Source organism: Amphiura filiformis, chromosome 1 (genome assembly GCF_039555335.1).
Source record: "Amphiura filiformis chromosome 1, Afil_fr2py, whole genome shotgun sequence".
Lineage (NCBI taxonomy): Eukaryota > Metazoa > Echinodermata > Ophiuroidea > Amphilepidida > Amphiuridae > Amphiura > Amphiura filiformis.
In genome coordinates this window covers 33,704,573-33,725,845 of record NC_092628.1, presented here as the reverse complement: position 1 = coordinate 33,725,845, position 21,273 = coordinate 33,704,573, and positions in this window count along the sequence as shown.

The window sequence follows — 21,273 nt, the reverse complement described above, 5'->3', positions numbered from 1 at the left end:
AAAACCAAAACACTTTTTAAAAACTGGGTGTTGACTGGGTGGTTGTTGATTTAATTCACAAGGATATGAATATCTGGATTTTAAATTTAGTATTTTCGTGTACTGATAAAAATAATAATACCACAAAATGTTTTTGTTCTGTAACTACATAGTTTAACATGGGAAGTCTAAATCTTGTAGAAATAAATGTGTTATTAAAATATATCAGTGTTTGGGTTTCTTCATTTTTGTGTGATTTCCATATGCACCAGGAAACTTGCATGTCACTTCTACTAAATTCAGAACAACTTTAGACATGTTTAGAGTAAAATATCGTGCATGCAGCTAATAGGTGTAAATCTTTTTTAAACCACTATATTGTATAAAATATTATGAAACTACTGACTGCACGGCGCCCACCATCAAATAAACAGACGTACATGCATCCTTCTTGCTAATATTCAATGTTAAATTTAAGAAAAACTAGAAAACCAATCAAATGACATTAGTTTTCAGACTTCAATTTGATCCGAAGGTGAAAGGTCTGATGACTCGTTGAGTTTTCTTTAATAAGGGACGCACCATTTGATACTCAGGGGGGGGTAGGAAGTTAGGGTCGGGGGAAGAAATTTTTTTTCGCCGCCGAAGGCGGCGAAGTTTTTTTTTTTGCCGCCAAGGGCGGCAAGTTTTTTTTTTTTTTTTTTTTTAATTTCATGCATTATACACAGTTTTTTTTTTTTTTTTTTTTTTTTTTTTTAGTGTTGGTGGGGAAAGTTTTTTTTTTTTGGTCATGTAGTGGGTGAAGTTTTGTTTTTGAAAACTTCCTACCCCCACCCTGAGAATCTAACGGTGCGTCCCTAACGCGGCACGCGTAAACCCTTCATTTGAAATATGGGAATAACTATCGTAACAATTTAATTTAATTTTTGTTCTAACTTCTGGCTGGGCGCATGCGCATAGAAATCTTGAAATGCAATGACTCTGTACAGTTTTAGCTATGTTAGTTCGGAATTAACGGCGTACCCAAACTCTCGCATTTCACTATTGAACAATGTTAAAGGTTCGTGCCATATACACATGATAAACCGCACTTAATTATAATGTAAAACGTCTGATTTCTTGGATTTGCATGATTGAACCGTTCTTTGTTTGACTTTTAACGACACTATGGCAGCAACAAAAGTCATGACATGTGGACAAGTTATCTTGGTTTTCGTCTTGCTAGTTTTAATCCAAACGATCAGCAGTTCAAATGGCGAATTGATTACCGACGAAGTACAAGCAAGAGTATTCCTTCAAGAGTTTGACAGGGTGGTACAGGGTAAAGGAGCAAGAATGGCAGAATTGAATTGGATATATAGCACGAATTTAACTAATTATAATAGAGAAAGAATGGTAAGTATACATGGTCAGCTAAAAATATTTCTCATTAATATGAATTATATAATATTAATAATAACGCTGGTATTCTTAAGCGCTTACATATCGCTGATGTTTGAATGCTTTCCATTTCAGAATCCGTTCTGAAAGTCAATGAGTACACACAAATCATATGACTTCATGCATTCATGTTAATAGATTAGTAATTAAAACTGTCACATTGCTAAATAAATAAATAAATAAATAAATAAATAAATAAATAAATAAATAAATAAATAAATATAAATAAGTGTTTGTCTTCCGCAATATAAAATATATGCATACGTTACTATGTTTATGTTAAGGGGTTGGCCTCTTCACCCTGCGACAAATGTTTCTTTCAATTTTGAGCATTTCTTCTAAGTAGACATTTCTTCCAATTTTATACATTTCTTCCAATTCGACACCTTTCAATTCTAGACTTTTTTTATTTTAGTTTTTTCAAGTTTAAAAATTTCTTCATAATCTAGACCTTTTATCAATGACCTTTCTTTCATTCAGCAATTATTGCAGACAATCCTTTCAATTCTCATTCCAATTCTAGACCTTCCTTTCAATTACAGTCGAACTTTCTTTCAATCATAGATATTTATTTCATTCACTTGTAGACCTATCTTTCAATTGCAGACAGTTTTTTCAATTGCAGACCCTTTTAAACTTTAACCTTTATGACCGTCCGGAGACATCACCAGTATATGAAAATAAAACAATGAGATGTGAAATAGAATCGATTGAGTTGAAAAATAATTGGGAGAAAATTTGGGTTTTTTTTATAAGTTTTCGTTAAAAGCCTTATTTTTTCGGTGTTGAACTGATGTACTGGTACTGCACAGTGAAAAGCGTCCAGAACAGCACACATTTATCGCGCCATCCAGACATACTATTTTCGTGTCTTGCTAAGTGTTTTATGTATATATTCGATTACAGAATATTGAACTTCAACAATTAAGTGTTTTTATCAAAAATTGCTTCAATTGAACGACGTGACAAAACTCAAATAGTAGAATTCAACCCTAAAAAAGCAAAATAAACCATTCAATATTATAACTCATCATGTGTAAAGTGAACTATATTATGGTGAACTTTTATATTTATTTCTGAAGTCGAAAACAAAACATTCTTCGCTGTGTGAGATCACCTGATCTAAATCATGAAAACAACAGTTGACTTTCCTTAGAGAATATAATCGTGATTAACTTTGCAGATAAAGATGCAACTCGAAACACTTAAAATACCTCCCTGAAGCCAAGAAGGAACTTTTCACCGCCATTATATTCAGTAACCCATGTAATGGTACCAAGGAAAATATTTAAAGGGACCATTTATAAATATTACACACATTTTCCTCAAATTCTTAGTATTTATTCCATATTGTAGTTGTCAAAGAAATTAAACAAAGTTCTATGCACTGTTCAATTATACTGATACTATAACATAAGGCCTAATATTAATGGTGTGAATGAAAATATCTTATACTATTTATTAAATCCGTAAAAATAATGCCATATCTCAAAATAAACATGTCATTTGTAACAGTTTTTGTAACAACAGTGTGTATCTCTGCTGGCCTTTTGACCATGTTGACAGTTCAAATTAGCTCAATTGTAAAGAGTATAGCAAATGACTCAATATTGTTGAAATTGTTTCAATTTCTGCGCAGTTGGCAAGCTGTGACACTTATCGGATCGTGAGTATAAGGTGGTATTTGATGCATATTCTAGAAATTAGTAAATGCTCTGAGCATGTTTTAAAGAGATTGATTAGGGTAAAGTATATTGATCAATATGCCTTTTGTTTGAAGCAAATCGGACATACGGTTTCCACAATACGTCAGTTTATGTTTTCTTTATATCCCATTGTATTTATCAATAATCAATATAGTTAATGAGCTAAACTCAATAAAAAGCCTCATTAATATGTAATTTTTGCCAATATTTTGTTAAAAATTAATGCATAAATGTTCATGGTGCTTTTATTTTGCAGACTTTTTGCCTTAAAACTTGGTCAAAGTGTTTGTAATAGTATTATATTCTAATGTAATTTATAGTTTAGCCGCCCCCTAATTTGCATTTTTTCATTATTAATGAGCTAATTTGCCAAATTAGCTCATAATTATGCAAATTAGGGTGTTTAGCTAATTAATTATGCATACATTATCTGGAAGTCATTAGGAACACTTTAACCAAGTTTGAAACCAATATTCCATTAAACAAAAATGTTATGAACATTTATGCATAGTTTTAAGCAAAATATTGGCAAAAATTACATATTAATGAGCACTATCAAGTCTTACTGTATTGCTTATTGATAAAAGCAATACAATACAAAGAAATTTAAAATGTGTGTATTGTAAAAACCGTATGTCCGATTAGCTTCAAACAAAAGGCGTAATGGTTCAGTGTTCTGTGCCCCACGCAATTATTAGTATGTCTAAGACCACTGTGGTCTAAAACATGCATAGAGCACTTCCAAAATGCCTCAAATACCACCTTAGGAAATAACATAAAACTTCAATATCGAATTGGATCTGAATTCCAAAGTGTAATGCCATTATATTTGATTACCTCGGTAAACAAGCTTGACAATATGGGTGAAATGAATTTACGCGAACCAAAACCACTTACGACCTGCATTTTAAACTGATTTTATTGTTTATATAATTGAGTTTATTCCATGAGTCCACGCAGTTTTAAAATTTACTTAACTTGCTGCATCTTTACTTTGCAGGTGCATGCCATAACGAACATTAACCTTAACTCTAACAAACCCGATAAAAACTATTCATCTAAAGCTGATTAGAAAACGGCAACCTTCGAGTTTAAAAGTTTATCTAAAAAAACGAAGGCTGTTTGGCCCCAGCAAACACAAAACGTTTTCGACATCATTCGCAAAAGGTTATAAATAGAAAACATTTAAATGTCGGGTTATATAAAGGGTATATAAAGGGTATAAAACGTTTTCAAAGCATTAAAAAACTTTTTTTTGATATAAACCTACTGTCAATCAAACACAAATGTTTTACAGAAAATGTTTAAATATTGGGTTATATAAAGGGTATAAAAACGTTTTAATAGCATTCCAAAAACATTTTTGAACAATTGATACAAATATTCTAAACGCAATGTTTTAAAATATTGAAATATTTTTGGGTTGAAAAAAATATTTTGCAAAAATGTTTGCCCAAAATATTTTGCAAAAATGTTTGCCCAAAATATTTTGCAAAAATGTTTGCCCAAAATATTTTGCAAAAATGTTTGCCCAAAATATTTTGCAAAAATGTTTGCCCAAAATATTTGCAATAACGTTTTAAAAACGTTTTCATGACCTTTATATAACCTGACATTAAATTGTTTGATGGGAATTTTTTGGTGACATACCTTACAGTTTCATGCTGCTACGCAGCACTTCATCAGACTGGCAACCTTGCTTCTTCTTCTTTCGTAAACATTTAAATGTCGGATTATATAAAGGGTATATAAAGGGTATAAAACGTTTTCAAAGCATTAAAAAACTTTTTTTTTGATAACCTACTGTCCAGCAAACACAAATGTTTTACAGAAAACGTTTAAATATTGGGTTTATAGGGTATAAAACGTTTTAATAGCATTCCAAAAACAGGAAAGAAGAAGAAGCAAGGTTGCCAGTCTGATGAAGTGCTGCGTAGCAGCATGAAACTGTAACAAGGTATGTCACCAAAAATTGGATTTGATAGTATGAATTCCCATCAAACAGTTATAATTGACAATCCAGATGAACCTAATACAACAACTGACAATAAAATGTTATTAAAACGTTTTAAAAAAAAAAAACATTTTAAGAACATTTGTGACGTGTCATGTCAAAAGCAGACACTTTTGGGCAGGATCGTAAATAGAGAAATAGCCATCAATCTGCCCGGGGTGAATTTTTCACAATTTGGGTTTGTTGCGAATTTGTAATATTTTTGATGTTAAAAATATTGTCTGATAGTTTCAGACCAGAATATAACTGGCATCTTGTATTTTTTGAGACACGTTTCAAGGTAAATCCTACTCTCAACATTGTCAATAATATTTTTAGAGGCCGATATCTCAATTTCCAATTTTATAATACCATAACTTACGATCTCAATATCTTCGCTTATAGGAATGTCCTATTTCATTGGGGAAAACAGCGTTGTGGAGCAAAATATCTCTATATTTAAGATATGTAAAAACATCAAAATTGATAACCTGCCCAAAAGTGTCTGCTTTTGGTGGGTTTGGTGGGTGCAAATATTTAAACATAATGTTATTTAAGTGTTGACAAAATATTTGGCAAAAATATTTGCAAAAATAGTTTACAATAATATTTTGAAAACATTTTAAAAATATTGTTGTAGTGTGTTTTCATACAAAACGTTTTAAAACGTTTTCATGACCTTTATATAACCAAAAATCCTTTATTTTTAGGACCTTTGATATAACCCAACATTTAATGTTATGAAAACGATTTTACCTAAACCCAAAATATAACTTATTTAAAACGTTTTTAAAACGTGTTTGTGTTTGTTGGGGCTCGTGTGTCGATGTCGTCCAATCAGTCAGTGGAGTAGCTAGAGGGCAAGGGAGCAGTGGCGTATAGCCAGCACTTCTTCAGAGGGAGGGCAAGGGGTGGGGACAACACAACTTTTAAGGGGGAAAAACTTTGAAAATGGTCAAAAATGGGCTATAAAGTACAAAAAAAGGACTTAAAATATTACATATCAGGGCGGCCAGCATCATATGGGAAGAGGGGGGCAGGACTTGTTACAGGGGCAGCTCACCCTTTTCCCCCTCCCTCTTGGCTACGCCACTGCAAGGGAGGGTACCGAATCGACCAATTCAGTGCCTCCTAAATCCTAAATGCTGCGCTTCCTCCAGTCGGTCATTTTCACGCATTTCGAGCTCATTTCAACATAGATAGACATTTTGAAAGACCATTTTAAGACCAAAAGTCTATTTGACGCGCAAATTGTTTCAGACATCGTGGGTGGGGTATGTATCCTTACCCCGGGAGCCACAACCCCTAGATACGCCACTGCGTCTAATATAATCACAGGTGGAATAAAAAAATACTAAAGATAATAAATGAAAAAGAAAGAAACACAATTTAGAAGATATGTTTTACTTTTGTGCCTCTAATGTTCTACCTTTGTGCCTCTAATTTTGCATGTCTTGAAAGATGGAATATAAACTAGAATACATCAATTATTGGACAGAAGTTGGACAAAACATATCGATGTTTAACATATCTGCTTATCCGCCTGAACTGGAAAGAAAACTTCGCTTCTTGAATTATGTTGGATCAGCAGCTCTGAAAGACAACGAAACAATCGTAGAGGTATGTATAGATACTAGAGCTATAATGCATGTTGCTCACAGTCAGCATGGCAATGGTCATGTTGCTCGCCATCCTTATAACTTATTTCCACAAAATGTAAGATGTATACCAAAACTATGCTTACAATATAGACGAATCCAACGAGCCAAGTCATGGTCAGGATTTGGTCGGCCATTACTGGGTCCCCGCAGCACCAAACTGGTGTTGTGACTGCCCAATTGGGTGGATTAAAGCCTAAAGCCGGATTAAGGGGGTACTACACCTATTTTTGCATTTTTCTCAAAAATTATAGCGCATTGGTGACAAGTAAGATATGTATATTATAGGGGTAAGGACTACAATTACTGCACTGAAAATTGAGCAACTCGAGGCAAGTAGTTATTGATTTATTGATCAATTATTGGTTTTCCCTCATTTTTGACTGTAACTCCACAACTGTTGTCTATGCTGAAATAAAATTTCCAGTGCAGAAGTTGTAGTCCTTGCCCCTATAATATACATATCTTACTTGTCACCAATGCTCTATAATTTTTGAGAAAAATGCAAAAATAGGCACAAAATTGGCCAGGGGTGTAGTACCACCTTAAAGCCGCTTTAAAATCGATGTTAGATTCTTTTGTGTTGTAAACTGTCATCATTCTTTTGTCTACGTGTAACACGGGTGATATAATGCAGTTTAAAATACCCTCCAAGGCCTCAACATTTCACACTTTAGGCGAGATGGAGCCGACGGGGACCCAGCATGCCTGCCATTGAGGTGTAGGAATGCGTGACATTGGATTCTTCTATAGCGCGAAAGATTGCACAGATTGATCATAGTCTGTAAAATAAAATTTCCAGTGCAGTAGTTGTAGTCCTTGCCCCTATAATATACATATCTTACTTGTCACCAATGCTCTATACTTTTTGAGAAAAATGCAAAAATAGGCACAAAATTGGCCAGGGGTGTAGTACCACCTTAAAGCCGCTTTAAAATCGATGTTAGATTCTTTTGTGTTGTAAACTGTCATCATTCTTTTGTCTACGTGTAACACGGGTGATATAATGCAGTTTAAAATACCCTCCAAGGCCTCAACATTTCACACTTTAGGCGAGATGGAGCCGACGGGGACCCAACATGCCTGCCATTGAGGTGTAGGAATGCGTGAAATTGGATTCATCTATAGCGCGAAAGATTGCACAGATTGATCATAGTCTGTAAAGTCTGGAAAAAATCTGTGTACTCGGGTGTATCGAGGTGGAAACTTTGCGTAGATGCATTCATAAGAGAGTCGTTTTGTAGCCAAACCTTTTCATATGAAAAAACCCCTAACCCCCCCCACTCTGAAAAATGGTATACATTAAAATTGAAAAAATAAATAAACAGCCACCGTGCGGCGAAAAAAGGCAGCAAAAAATAATAACGTTGCCTTCGGCGGCGAAAAAAATCCTGGCCAAACTCCTGTGCCCCCTGAGAATCGATTGACGCGTCCCTTTTTGCTATTAAAGTGATGTCTGATTTATTCATAATCTTATCTTCCAAATTGGTGTAATTGTAGTACCATTATTTTTTAAGTAAATTTCTTATAGTGAAAGATCATATTGAGGATAATTAATATACATTAGGAAACACATTTGGAGAAAACCTTCTGTTAATAAAATACTATGCTGAGCCACCAGCCTGGGTGGCTCACGCTCCAGTAATTTCAGATGATTGAGCTCAGTAATACATCAAAGAATGTCTTCCAATTCATGAAAACAATTAGATAATCAGCTTATCGGATTAAAAGCTTAGAGGGAAGGTCTTGCTGCTCAGTGAGTGTTTGTAATTATCAGAAGGTTTTCTCCAAATTCATTCTCTAAGGCCAAAATTCTCAAAATGGCACCAGATGTCTTTTTCATTTAATAATTTATCGTAGATTTTCTCCATTTTCCCCCACAGTTTAACACAATACGGGCTGATGCGAAGACAAGGTATTCAACGGGCAAAGTATGTTCATGGAAAAATAAACCACTAGAAACATGTTTGCCTCTAGATCCAGGTAGGATCAAATGTGACTTATTACTTTTTAAATAAGTAAATAATAAAACAAGGAAGCAACGATGCGCATACTTGACGTTATAGTAGGCCTATGATTCTGGACCATTATGCCCGGGCCATTATGTGAATATGAAATTAATAATATAGCGTGCAGATAAAATTATTAGTATCATTGATATGTATCCGAATCCTGCCATAAACTTTATAGCCCACCCATTCAGAGACTTTTCCTAAGGGACGCACCATTAGATATTATCAGGGGGCCGGCTAGGGAATTAGGGTCAGACAGACTTTTTAGGCGGCAGAACTTTTTTGTTATTTATTTCACTGCCTTTGTGGCCAATCTTTTTTTCGCCGCCTGGCGAAGTTTTTTTTTTTTTTTTTTCAATTTCAATGTATATCTTTATACAGAGCTGGGTAGGGAAAACTTTTTTTTTTACTCATCATTTTTTTTACTCATCAGTGAGGTAATTTTCAAAAGACACCCTAGCCCCCCCCAATAATATCTAATGGTGCGTCCCTAAGAGAAAACTCAATTATGCCAAAAAAACTCGATCCTATAAATTAAATATTTCTTGGGCGGACCAAACACGATCAATTTCATTGATCAATATCAAAGACCCTAGATACAGGAGTGGATACAAAATGAACATTGTGAACTGTACACAAGAACATTAATAGTGTACAGTGGAACATTTTTTATCCACTCCTGAATCTAGGCTCCCCAATCGAATAAAATTGTTTTTTGACCGCATAAAAGAAGTGGACTCGGAAAAATCCAAGGGTCCGGTTGAAATTTTAAGGGTCGTCACCAATTTTCTAGGGTCCAACCCCGGACCCTGGCCTTTGAAATTTCAAGAGAGATAATTAGCTACGGCGATCACGTTAGGGACGCACCATTAGACTTCAAGGGAGGGGAGGAAGTTTTTGTAAAAAGACTTCCCCACTACATGAGCAAAAAAAAAAAAAACTTTCCCCACCAACACTAAAAAAACCTAACTGTATAAATGCATGAAAATTAAAAAAAAAATTACCCCGACCCCAACTTCCTCCACCCCCCCTTGAAGTCTAATGGTGCGTCCCTTATGTACACTCAGAACCTTAGTCACCAACTTCTTTTGTTATGCATATTCACACTAAAAGTCGATCGATGTATGTTGCACGTTGAAATCGGCACAATTCAGAGATACATCTTTTTGCTATAAAATTAATTTTCTCAGTCAAATATAAAGCAATATTTTTTCCTTTTAGAAAATAGGCTTTCAGAAAATTCGCCCGCGAGCTTTTTTTCGGAATTAATTCATTTTTTAGCGTTTTAAAGTAATATAGTTTGCTAAAGAAAGATATGTCCCACCTCTGTAGTACCTCGTGTGGGTCTATATAGTTTTAACAGAATATCCGTTTTGATTTCACCTTTTTTCACTTGCTACTGCCAAAATGTCCAATACAACCAGCAGAACTAATCGATATTTCTATTGTGGCTTGCAAAATCATCAATCCATGGGTACATTTGCGAGTTGATTTTGACAAAATTGGTAGTCGGAATTGAAAAATGGTGCAATCAAAACTGAAATTCTGAAAAAACTATGATATATAGCTCACGGTGAGGTGCGTTCTAGAAAGTTGGGAAAAATTAGCGAACTATATTACTTTGAAAAGCTAAAAGCTCGCAGGCCAAGTTGAAGCCTACTAAAATCGAAAATCTTACACTAAATGACTAAATTTCACGCCCAAGTTTAACACTAGGATTTAAAATATATATATATAGTATCAAGCATTATAGTTTTTCATGACATATACTGAAAAAATGAAAACTTTTGCTTTTTATTTGGCCGAGAAAGTTAATTTAACATTGAAACGGTGTAACTAAAAAATTTGCTCATTTCAACACCAAATTCGATCGTTTGTATTGCCTCATTTAAATGACTGAGTGAGCTTACAACAATAGCCATCGGTTGACTAGAGTTCTGCCTGTGTAGATTGTAGAAAATTGAAAACCCGGGTTGAAAACTTGATGGGAAACTTAAATGAAAGTGTACTCAGGGAGCTGGACGTATTATGTGAACCAGATTTTCCAGTGGAACAACAACACTAGTATTTTCTGTTCTTTGCTTGGTTTCCCGGGTATTTGACGCAAGGACGCGCCTTATTTCGAACGCTGCTCGTACATCCATTCTTCAATCAGCAAGCACAGATTTTTTTCAAAAAAAATGCCAATTCTGAGTCCACTTTATTTTGACTCACACTGTTACTGTAGTTTAAATTCTTTTAAACAACTCAGACGCTCTCAGGTTGTTTTTCGATATTATGATTAATCTGATAGATGATTATCAGTAAATATTGTCAGACCATTTAGTAGCGTTTGGTAAATATGGCAATTATTATGTTCATGATATTTTCTTATTTATAATTCTTTACGATAGGCTCACAAGAATGTTTGAAACAAGGTATGACCAATGAAACAATCATAGGTGTTTAGTCTGGCATGTCTGGAAATATTGAACATTCTTTGCACTCGATTTGTCCCGACTCCCTTAATATAATCGTTTTGAAAGTGAAACCTTACTTGTTTCAATTTGCACATTATATTACATCTTCAGATCTAACCAATATTATGAGGACAAGTAGAGACTACGATGATCTGTACTGGGCTTGGAAAGGCTGGCGAGATGCAGTTGGGAAACCAGCAAGACAGGAGTTCGAAAGACGAGTAGAAATCCTAAATGAGATTGCCGAGGCAAATGGTAAAGTATCTGTAATATGGCAGAGTGTATAATAGAGGACGATTGATTCAGTACGTAGTAAAGGTTGATGTTAGTCAATGGTTATTATAACCCTAATCAAAACCCACATTAATTATTCCGTTGTTATTGTTGTTGTTTCTTGTTTTTTATAACAAACTATCATATTGTAACTAACACTGCTGACGGGTTTTTACCATGCCATGAAAACACAGTTTTCAATGGGAGAAATCTAGACCGTAGGCAGTGTACTTCGGTTATATATAATGCGCTTTTACAAATGCGCACGTGACCACCTCCGCGCTGCCATAACAGCTTATAGACAGTAAGTCTCGAAGTGACCTTCTACATAGCGAGTGGTCTTTCCATACATTTGAATGCAAAGGCGGAACAACATGAGACTGCTGTGCAGCAAAATTATCTATTTTGTTCAATTTTGTAAACGTTTCCGTCGCTGAATATTTTTTGCAGTCGTCAAATACAAATTCGGAATTGCAAAATGTATAATAATTTTGCAATTCAATTAATACTTAAATTTGATTATATCTATCTACAGAGTTCCTATCCCTTTCTGTGTAGACGAGGCTAACGAGCCAAGTCATGGTCAGAATTCAGTCGGCAATTACTGGGTCCCGTCTGCACCAAACTGGTGTTGTTACTGCCCAATTGGGTGGATTAAATCCGCTTAAAAATCGATGTTGAATTGTATTGTGTTGTAAACTTTCATCATTCTTTTGTCTACCTGTAACACGGGTGATGAAATGCAGTTTAATATCCCCGCCAAGGCCACATCATTTCACATTTTAGGTGGAATAGACATAAGGGGGACCCAGCTATGGCTGCCATTGAGGTGTAGGAATGCGTGAAAATGGATTCGTCTATAGTGGTCAATGCATGAGGATTTGGTCACGCTTGCTGGTCTTGGTATGTCGTGCCCATGGGTCACGTGCGCATTTATAAAAGCGCATTTATTCGCTATCGTAGACATGACGTCATATTGGTGACCCAGGGCGTTACCATTGCGACTGGATCACGCTTTCATGAGAACCGCAATGGTGATATTAATGTATGGAATTTATTTATCAAATTTTTAAATTACCAGTCATATTTAAGACCTGAAACCTCATGATTTCAGAAGGAAACATCTTGCAAAAGCTTACTAGGCAGTGAAACCCATAAGAAATGGTTAAAACTTGATTTTCAAACAGCAGAACATCGACGTGTACAGCGTTGATAGCGTTGTTATGCAACCGCTTGATTCATCACTACGGAAGTAGTTGTGACCTCGGCAGGAAGTGACGTCGGACTACGACAGCGAATAGATATAACCGGAGTACACTGGTAGGGAGCACATGTAAATATTTCAGTTAGAGGATGTTGACAAAGGAGTGGACCGTGTCATTATGATGTCTTGATTATTATAGGCTACGTGCTAATGCCAAGTATTCATGAAAATTTTAATTGTGATCTTTCTATATGGCAGATTATGATGATATGGGTGCAGTTTGGAGGGCAAACTATGAAGTTGATGATCTTGAGGAACAAGCCGAGAAATTGTACCATCAGTTACGTCCACTTTATGAAAACTTTCACGCCTATGTAAGAAGGAAATTATATAATATCTACGGTGAAACTTATGTGAATTTGAGAGGCCCAATACCAGCTCATCTATTAGGTAAAGTATCAGGAACAGAATAGTGGTTGCTCTTATCAAACCTTTTTGCAGACATATACTGCCACTTTTAAGGAAATCTCCGGCAATCACAACATTATGCCTTATATATATGATAGAAAAATAATTATGAAGCACGAATCACGCGTGGTTTTATTTAAAACAAACTCATATTGATAATGAAAACTAATAAAAACAGCCGCCTCTCAACACGCGATATTCAAACTTTCCGGGCACCGATATTGTCTGGTACAATGACGTCCCAATTATACAATGAAGGCTGACGACAATTGAGCACAAATAAACACGACGTCATTGCACTAGACAATTTCGGCGCGGGGCTTTTGAATATCGCGTGTTGAGAGCCGGCTGTTTTTATTCGTTTTTATGGTTAATGTGAGTTTGTTTTAAATAAAACCATGTGATTCGTGCTTGATAATTATTTTTCTAACATAATAAGGCATTGCCGGAGACTTCCGTTAAACTTATTATGATGATCAGCAGGTGAAATATTGGAATAGTTTACGAAGAAGAAATAAGGACTTTAACAAAATACATTCTTATTAAAATGGTAGAAACCAGCTTCATGTATAAAATACATTTTTCTCATAACTAAGTGTACTTTTCCAAAATCATTATGTACAGGAAACATGTGGTCTCAGATGTGGGGATCTCTGAATGATATACTGGAACCTTATCCAGGAAAGGCTGCCGTTGATATAACCGAGAATTTAAGGATAAAGGTATAGTCAAAAGCTTCCACTATCTTGCTGTGCCATCCGCACCCAAAGTTATGGGACCACTGCCCGGATTGGTTGAATTTACCACTGAACTGTCTACTCAAGTTCAACCCAAACATATGTTGTGGGATTTGTGCGATAGATTATTTAGCATGTTTAGATTTCTGTTTCTAAAATTATAATAAAGAAATAATATGTATGACATGTGTTCTATGTGAATTCGTTATACCCTCGTTGTCTGCAATAATGTTTATATTTCCCATAACCCATCTGGCGTCTTTCCAACACACCAATCATCGTGCTGTTCTGTCCCTTTTTCTCAGAAAACGCTCCTCCACTCCTCCTTTTAATCACAATTATTCTTAGAGTACCTTTTGCCATTTGTCAAAAAAAGTTCGATAGTCACACGCAACTTATTCTGACACGTAATCTACTTTTGTATCTCCTAGAATTATACAGCTTTGCAAATGTTCGAAGTTGCCGAAGAGTTTTTCACATCTCTAGGATTATTAGAAATGCCACAGGAGTTCTGGGATCATTCTATGATAGTAAAGCCTGAAGACAGGGAGGTGGTGTGTCATGCATCAGCCTGGGACTTCGGCAACGCTAAGGATTTTAGGTTTGTCTGGTGTCTATCTATACTTGAAGAGTTTTTGAAGCTCATATAGTTATGATGGTTATAAATAAGCAAAATAACTTTTCAAGTTTTTGCACAACTTCACACATTAAAAAATATTTCACTCCTCTCTTCACCTTGAACAATAATAGATTTTATCAATTTGTTTATATTATCTTGTGCTAAAAATAACTCCTAGCTTAACCTGTAAGGGCTTCGATGCTGGAATTTGGCCCAACGTTTTTGCTGGCATTTTCCCGTTCCCTTTGTCCGCAGACGTCAACAAAACCTGAAACAATATTACGAAAAACTCCCTCTAAAACGCGCATAGGCGTAGATCCCTGGGGGATGGGGGGCATAAATCCCCCTCAATATTTTGCCTGGGGGGGATGGTCCATACAATCATCCCCCCAATGTTGACGCCTGATAATGGGTTTCTGACCAAATTAACCTCATATTTGCCCATTTTAGCCCCAAAAGTGCAAATTTTCGCGCGCTTCTCGCGCATTTAATCTACTTTTACACCATATTTCATCAGTTTAGCTTCAAAATAGCAAAAATTTTCGCCCGCTTCGCGCGCATTTATATCATAAACTAATTCTGCCGCCAAAGGGTGCTGGATTTACTATACTTCAAGATTTTTTTCCAACTTCATCCCCCCAATGTCAAAAAGAAATCTACGCCACTGAAAACGCGGGATTATATCTCAGTCTTTACACAAAGCGCTGATCGCGGACAATAACAAGGATAAAACGCTTTAACATTGTAAAAACTAAGATGTTAACGAATATTTATGTTCGTATTGTACTTTTCAGAATAAAAATGTGCACGGATATCAACATGGACGAATTCGTTACCATTCATCACGAAATGGGTCATACACAATATCAGATGCAATACAAACATCAGCCATGGTTATATCGTGGGGGTGCCAATCCGGGATTTCATGAGGCAATTGGAGATACTCTGGCATTATCTGTTGCCACACCCAAGCATCTACATGCTGTAGGATTGCTCGATGAAGTACAAGACGACGATGGTGAGTATGAAACGACAGTGGCTGGTGCAAATCCTGGGGTCTGTAAAGTAACTCAATCTCTGAAATCATGTGTTATGAAGTTGAAGGGTGTATAGTTAGTAGTTAGTGATTTAGCAGACACATAGACGCACTGTATTATAATTATGTAAAATATCCATCAGTTCTTTTCTTAGTATTAAAGAATCCACAGTTGATACAATGTCTAGTCTACAATCATATTAATGAGAAGCATGTTCTCCTTCCAACACCCAAACTCCAATTGATCTCTCTCTCCTCTCATTCTCCTCCTCTGGCCACATCCAAACATCACACCACTCCTCACACCTGTTCCTCTCACTCACCCTAATCCTCCATTCATGGTCAAGCCAACTTTCAACCAATCACAGGCTCCCACCTTTCCTTCCTGTTGGCCACCTGTCTCTCATGCTAGTCACATGCAAACGACATTGAAACATTTCCACACTGGTCAGCAATTTTGTAGTTTCGCAACTTATACACTAATTTCACAATCTCACATACACACATTAATAATACAGCTTCATGACATCATGTATATATAGACTTGTATACATCTGGGCATGTGCATGGGCAATTCCTGGAACCAAAGATACTGTTACGGGGCAGTCACGATGCTTTTGTGCTCATCCAAAGTTCATCATCAATCAGCAAATATAAAAATGTTTATAAAACTTTTTGCAAAGTCTAATAGAGAGTATTTTCAAAAATGTTTTATGAATGTTATTAAAACATTCTTATAGCCTTCATCATATAACCCAGCATTCAAATCTTTACTGTAAAACGTTGTGTGTTTGCTGCGCACCACATTGAAAAACAAATCATCTGAATTCAGGGGCCAGTTGTTGACAAACATAACAAATAGGCTACAATTATCAACACAAAGAAACCAGAATCGAAAGCATGATATCCTTCTTTGGTTAATCTTATCAATACTATATGCATACATTTGTTATTGATTGTATTTACTTCATCAATCAATACTCGACGCAAGCTTCGGACAACCCTAATCATGATTCATGCTAGTGTTTCAAATATGTTTATATTTCAGAAAGTGACTTAAACTTTCTTATGTTTATGGCGGCCGATAAAATTGCTTTCCTCCCATTTGGATATCTTATGGATCAATGGCGCTGGGCAGTCTTTAATGGAACGATCACACCTGATCAATACAATGCAAAATGGTGGGAGTTGAGGTAACACTGAAGAAGTCCAGTGACGTTTTTTTTAGGCAGACAACATGTTGTCTTGTTTATTAAGTTGTACTCTTATTTCGTTATACTTTTAGTGATAAACCCAAATGCTAAACAGATTCAAATAAGATTTGGTTTCTGACTCATTATCTAAATGTTAACAATTGTTTAATATGTACAACAACATCCACAATGTATGGTTAAAAAGACAAAACAACCGACGTTTCAGATGCTAGTTACTAGTGCTACTTGTTTTTACCTTGTAAAAGGGATGTTTTTATGCTCCCGAAACGTCGGTTGTTTTGTCTTTGTAACCCTAAATTTTGGATGTTGTTGTACACATTAAACAGTTCTTAACATTTATTTTCCTTGGTTATGTACACTACTTGAATCTTTTTAAGATCCATTCAAAGCTTCCCTGCTGGTCAGTTGGTACTGTTTTAGTTTGCTTTTTTGCTAATTATCTAAAAAGATGTAAGTAGCAGACAGCAAGTAACTTGAAACTGACAAGATATTACGATATAATTGTCAATGTTCCCACTTATGTAATTTATTTGTTTAGCCCAATGATCTTTCTGTGTCTAGTAGAATTATGGTGGGACGTGGTGGGGTGTTAGATTGTCTTCAATGTTAATACCGTAATATTTGGCCTATCGTGTGACAAAAGTCAGGATGTCTACTTCTCTTACACTATGTAATTGATCTTGTGACTATTTCAGAACCAAATACCAAGGTATTGTTCCGCCGCTAAAACGAACTGAAGCCGATTTTGACCCTGCTGCTAAGTTTCATATCGCAAATGACGTATCATACATACGGTAAGTGGTCTTCTGCTTGCGAATGAAACATTAAAACCAAAGGGTAGTCAGATCAGCCAGTATATAGTTAATGTCTGCCAGGCCTTGTGCTCCATTTGAAAGGTAGTATAGCAGGTAATCAGAGATGACGGGTTGACTGTCTGCTACGTGCTCTACTCCGAATTCACAGGTTGGGGTTGAATCGTCTGTTAAGCTTTACCCATGTCGTGGGACATATCAGACCGCGGACTGCTTGTATCTGGTGTTGAGATGTAGTTCACAGCCAGCCATTTAAGCTCTGAGTCGTCTGCAGACTGCCCGTCATAATAGACTAAATCCGTATCTCTGATGAATGTGGCCAGGCCATGTTTTCCACTTGGTGTAAGAGCACTTTAGCTAAGGTGTAGTGAGTGATGGGGCATTCGATGTTCAACTGCAGCCTTTGACAATCAATGTTTTTTGTTACGCTATATAAGAAGACTATTATTAGATTAATAGGAAAGACCACTAGAAAGTTGATGACATCTTCCTATTGCGGGCGATTAAAACGATTACAAATTGTCTCGTTTTTTAAATCAAACACGAAAAATCAAATATGTTCCTTACTGCACCTGGGACCGGTATCAACATTGATGTCAGTGTAACTTTCTTAAAATATTCGTTAAAGCATATCGCCTCTTTAAATTCGATATTTACGGCAACTTGTACCTTTATTACATTTAAAGTCTACTTTGTATATTACTGCTAATGTTTCTTTTCTTTTGTCTTTTCTTAGATATTTTATCAGCTTTGTGATACAGTTCCAATTCCATCAATCACTATGTAAAGTATCTAACAACACGGGACCATTGCATCGCTGCGACATCTATCGCTCCAAAGAAGCGGGGAATCTTATTTCGTAAGTATGAATAATGATGAATGGTTCTTCTGTACTAAGCTAAGGAGTTGTGCAATAATTATCTGGTCACCCTAGGGAAAAAAGAGGAGCCGGGGGACAAGTACTATTTGACAGGTCGAAAAGGGGTAAGAGAATTTGGCAAGTCAACGGGGCAGAGAGTTTTAGAACATATTCATGGACACCTTTTAAAACGCAAAGCGGCATAAAATTTACTAAAGCCTTCCTTTACTTTTTTGCACAGAGATATGATGAAGATGGGTTCAAGCCAACCCTGGCCGGACGCTATGGAAGTTATGACAGGACAACGCGAATTTGACGCTTCAGCACTAATGGAGTATTTCCAACCACTGACCGATTGGTTAATTGACGAGAATAAAAGGAATGGTGAAGTAATCGGATGGCCAGATACTCAGTGGATGCCACCAGGTGATTGATATGTTATTCATTGTACATGTGTGGCATAATAGTATTTAAACACCTCAGGATGGTGAATTTGAAATTCATGCGTTTTATTGGCAATTGTAATACTGTTTTAATTTGACCATTTAGTAAGGCCCCACACTCCTTTCCGCTGGTACTCAAGCTCGTCAGAAATTGCACGAAATATGGGGTGACTTCTGTTGAAGAAACGCGATTCGTGAAACACACAATTTTAAAAAAAATCGCAAAATTGTAAAAAAAAGAAAAGATTTTCTTCACCTATGAATCAAATAAAGTAAAATTTAATGGGCATATGCTAAATAACAGCATAATATTGCTCTACATACATGACATATTTCTTACTTTGGGACACAAAAATATGCAAACCCTACTCAGTTTTCGGTACTCGTCATACGCGTTTCAGTAAAAAAAACCCGGTATTTATACGTTCGCGTCTTAACCAAAAAGAGGTATTGCATTCGCGAAATTGTTAACAAAGAGGCGTCGTTTGCCTCTGAAAAGTTCACAAAATACGATGCAAAAGATAGTGTTCACCGACTAGCATGAGTCCGGGAGCATAGACGGAGTGCCATTTACTCATGATTCGGGAAGTGTAATTATTAGTTTGTTCTTGTTTTTCATTTTAGATCCAGTTGGAGCTGCACCACACATCGTAGCGTCAGCAACTGTTCTTTTTGTTTGTACATGTTTGGAACTACTACTACAGCGTTTATAGCATGAGGATCTTCCTATGTAGGCCTATCTATATTGAAATGTCGCACATGAAGTGCAAACAAAAGTATCGCTTTTAAGACAAGTGGCAAACATCATTGTTATCAATATAATTTTACCATCATTTAGTAAAAAATATACAACATTTATTATTATTATTGTTGTTGTTGTTGTTGTTTTATTATTATTATTATTATTATTTATTATTATTATTATTATTATTATTATTATTATTATTATTATTATTATTATTATTATTATTATTATTATTATTATTATTATTATTATTATTATCTTTATTATTATTATTATTATTATTATTATTATTATTATTATTATTATTATTATTATTATTATTATGCCCAATATTGCTATTCTGTTGTTATGGATTTATCATTTTTATAAACAATTTTGATATGTCGAATAAATTGGAATTGGTGTGAATTAAATCTTAACGAAATTCATAAAGATAGCACAACCGACACAATCTGCACAGGGGGAGTATTATAAGTTCTGACAGTGAGACCTATTTGATATATTTGCCCACTTGCCTACACTGGGGTTAACATTTTTCATATTCAAAAATCATCCTAGACGGTGCAAACTGGTCTGACGTTGAATTGATTTAACAAGTGGAATAATTTGAGAAAATTTTTGGTAGAAATCAAATCGATCGGTCGTTAATGTTGTTATCACAAACTTGTCCAACTATTCCCAAACCGCATGTGACATAATCGCGAACATACATTATCAATGTTCTCATGACAATTTGTCTAGGCATATTTGAATTTGATTATGTTGCCTTTAGCAGGCGATAGACCGCTGTATATGAGGTGATTTGTAACCATGTTTCGGGAATCCATTTTTCTTGCTGATTCTCAATAGCAGTGGACGCATCTCAACAATTTCCTGATGTTTCGATTAAGCAAAATATACATGACGGCGCATCTATAGTTCGTCACACAATCTGCAGAGGGGTGTATACGTTCTGACAGTTTGTCCTAATTAACAATGTTTGACATATTTGACCAATTGGTTGCATAATTTACGGTATTACTATTAAATTATTTACGGTATTACTATTAAACTATTATTATATTATGCACACACTTGTCCCACTATTCCTAAACCGCATGTGACGTAATCGCGAACATACATTGTTCTGGTGATAATTTGTCCAGGCATATTTGAATCCGGGATTTGAATTTGATTAAGTTGCCTTTAGCAGGCGATAGACCGGACATCAAGTGCACACTGAATGTGCATATGAGATGATTTGTAACCATGTTTCGGGAATCCACTTTTCATGCTGATTCTCAATAGCAGTGAACGCATCTCATCAATTTCCTGATATGTTTCGATTAGGAAAAAATTCAATTATGCTGTGATGTGACTCAGGTTAAGTACAGTAAATACAAAGATATATTATTTTTTCTTACTTGTGTTTTGTTAAACCATATTAAAATACCTCAACTTATTTCTGGTCAGTGTCACCTTGTTTAATTTCGTTGTCAATTATTCCTCCCTCCCGTTCATCATCCCTCCGGTCCTTTGTTGAAAGCCAACATAATGTTCGAGTAAATTAGAATTGATTTGAATTGAATTATTCATAAAGGTAGGACGCAATCTGCAGAGGGGTGTATAAGTTATGA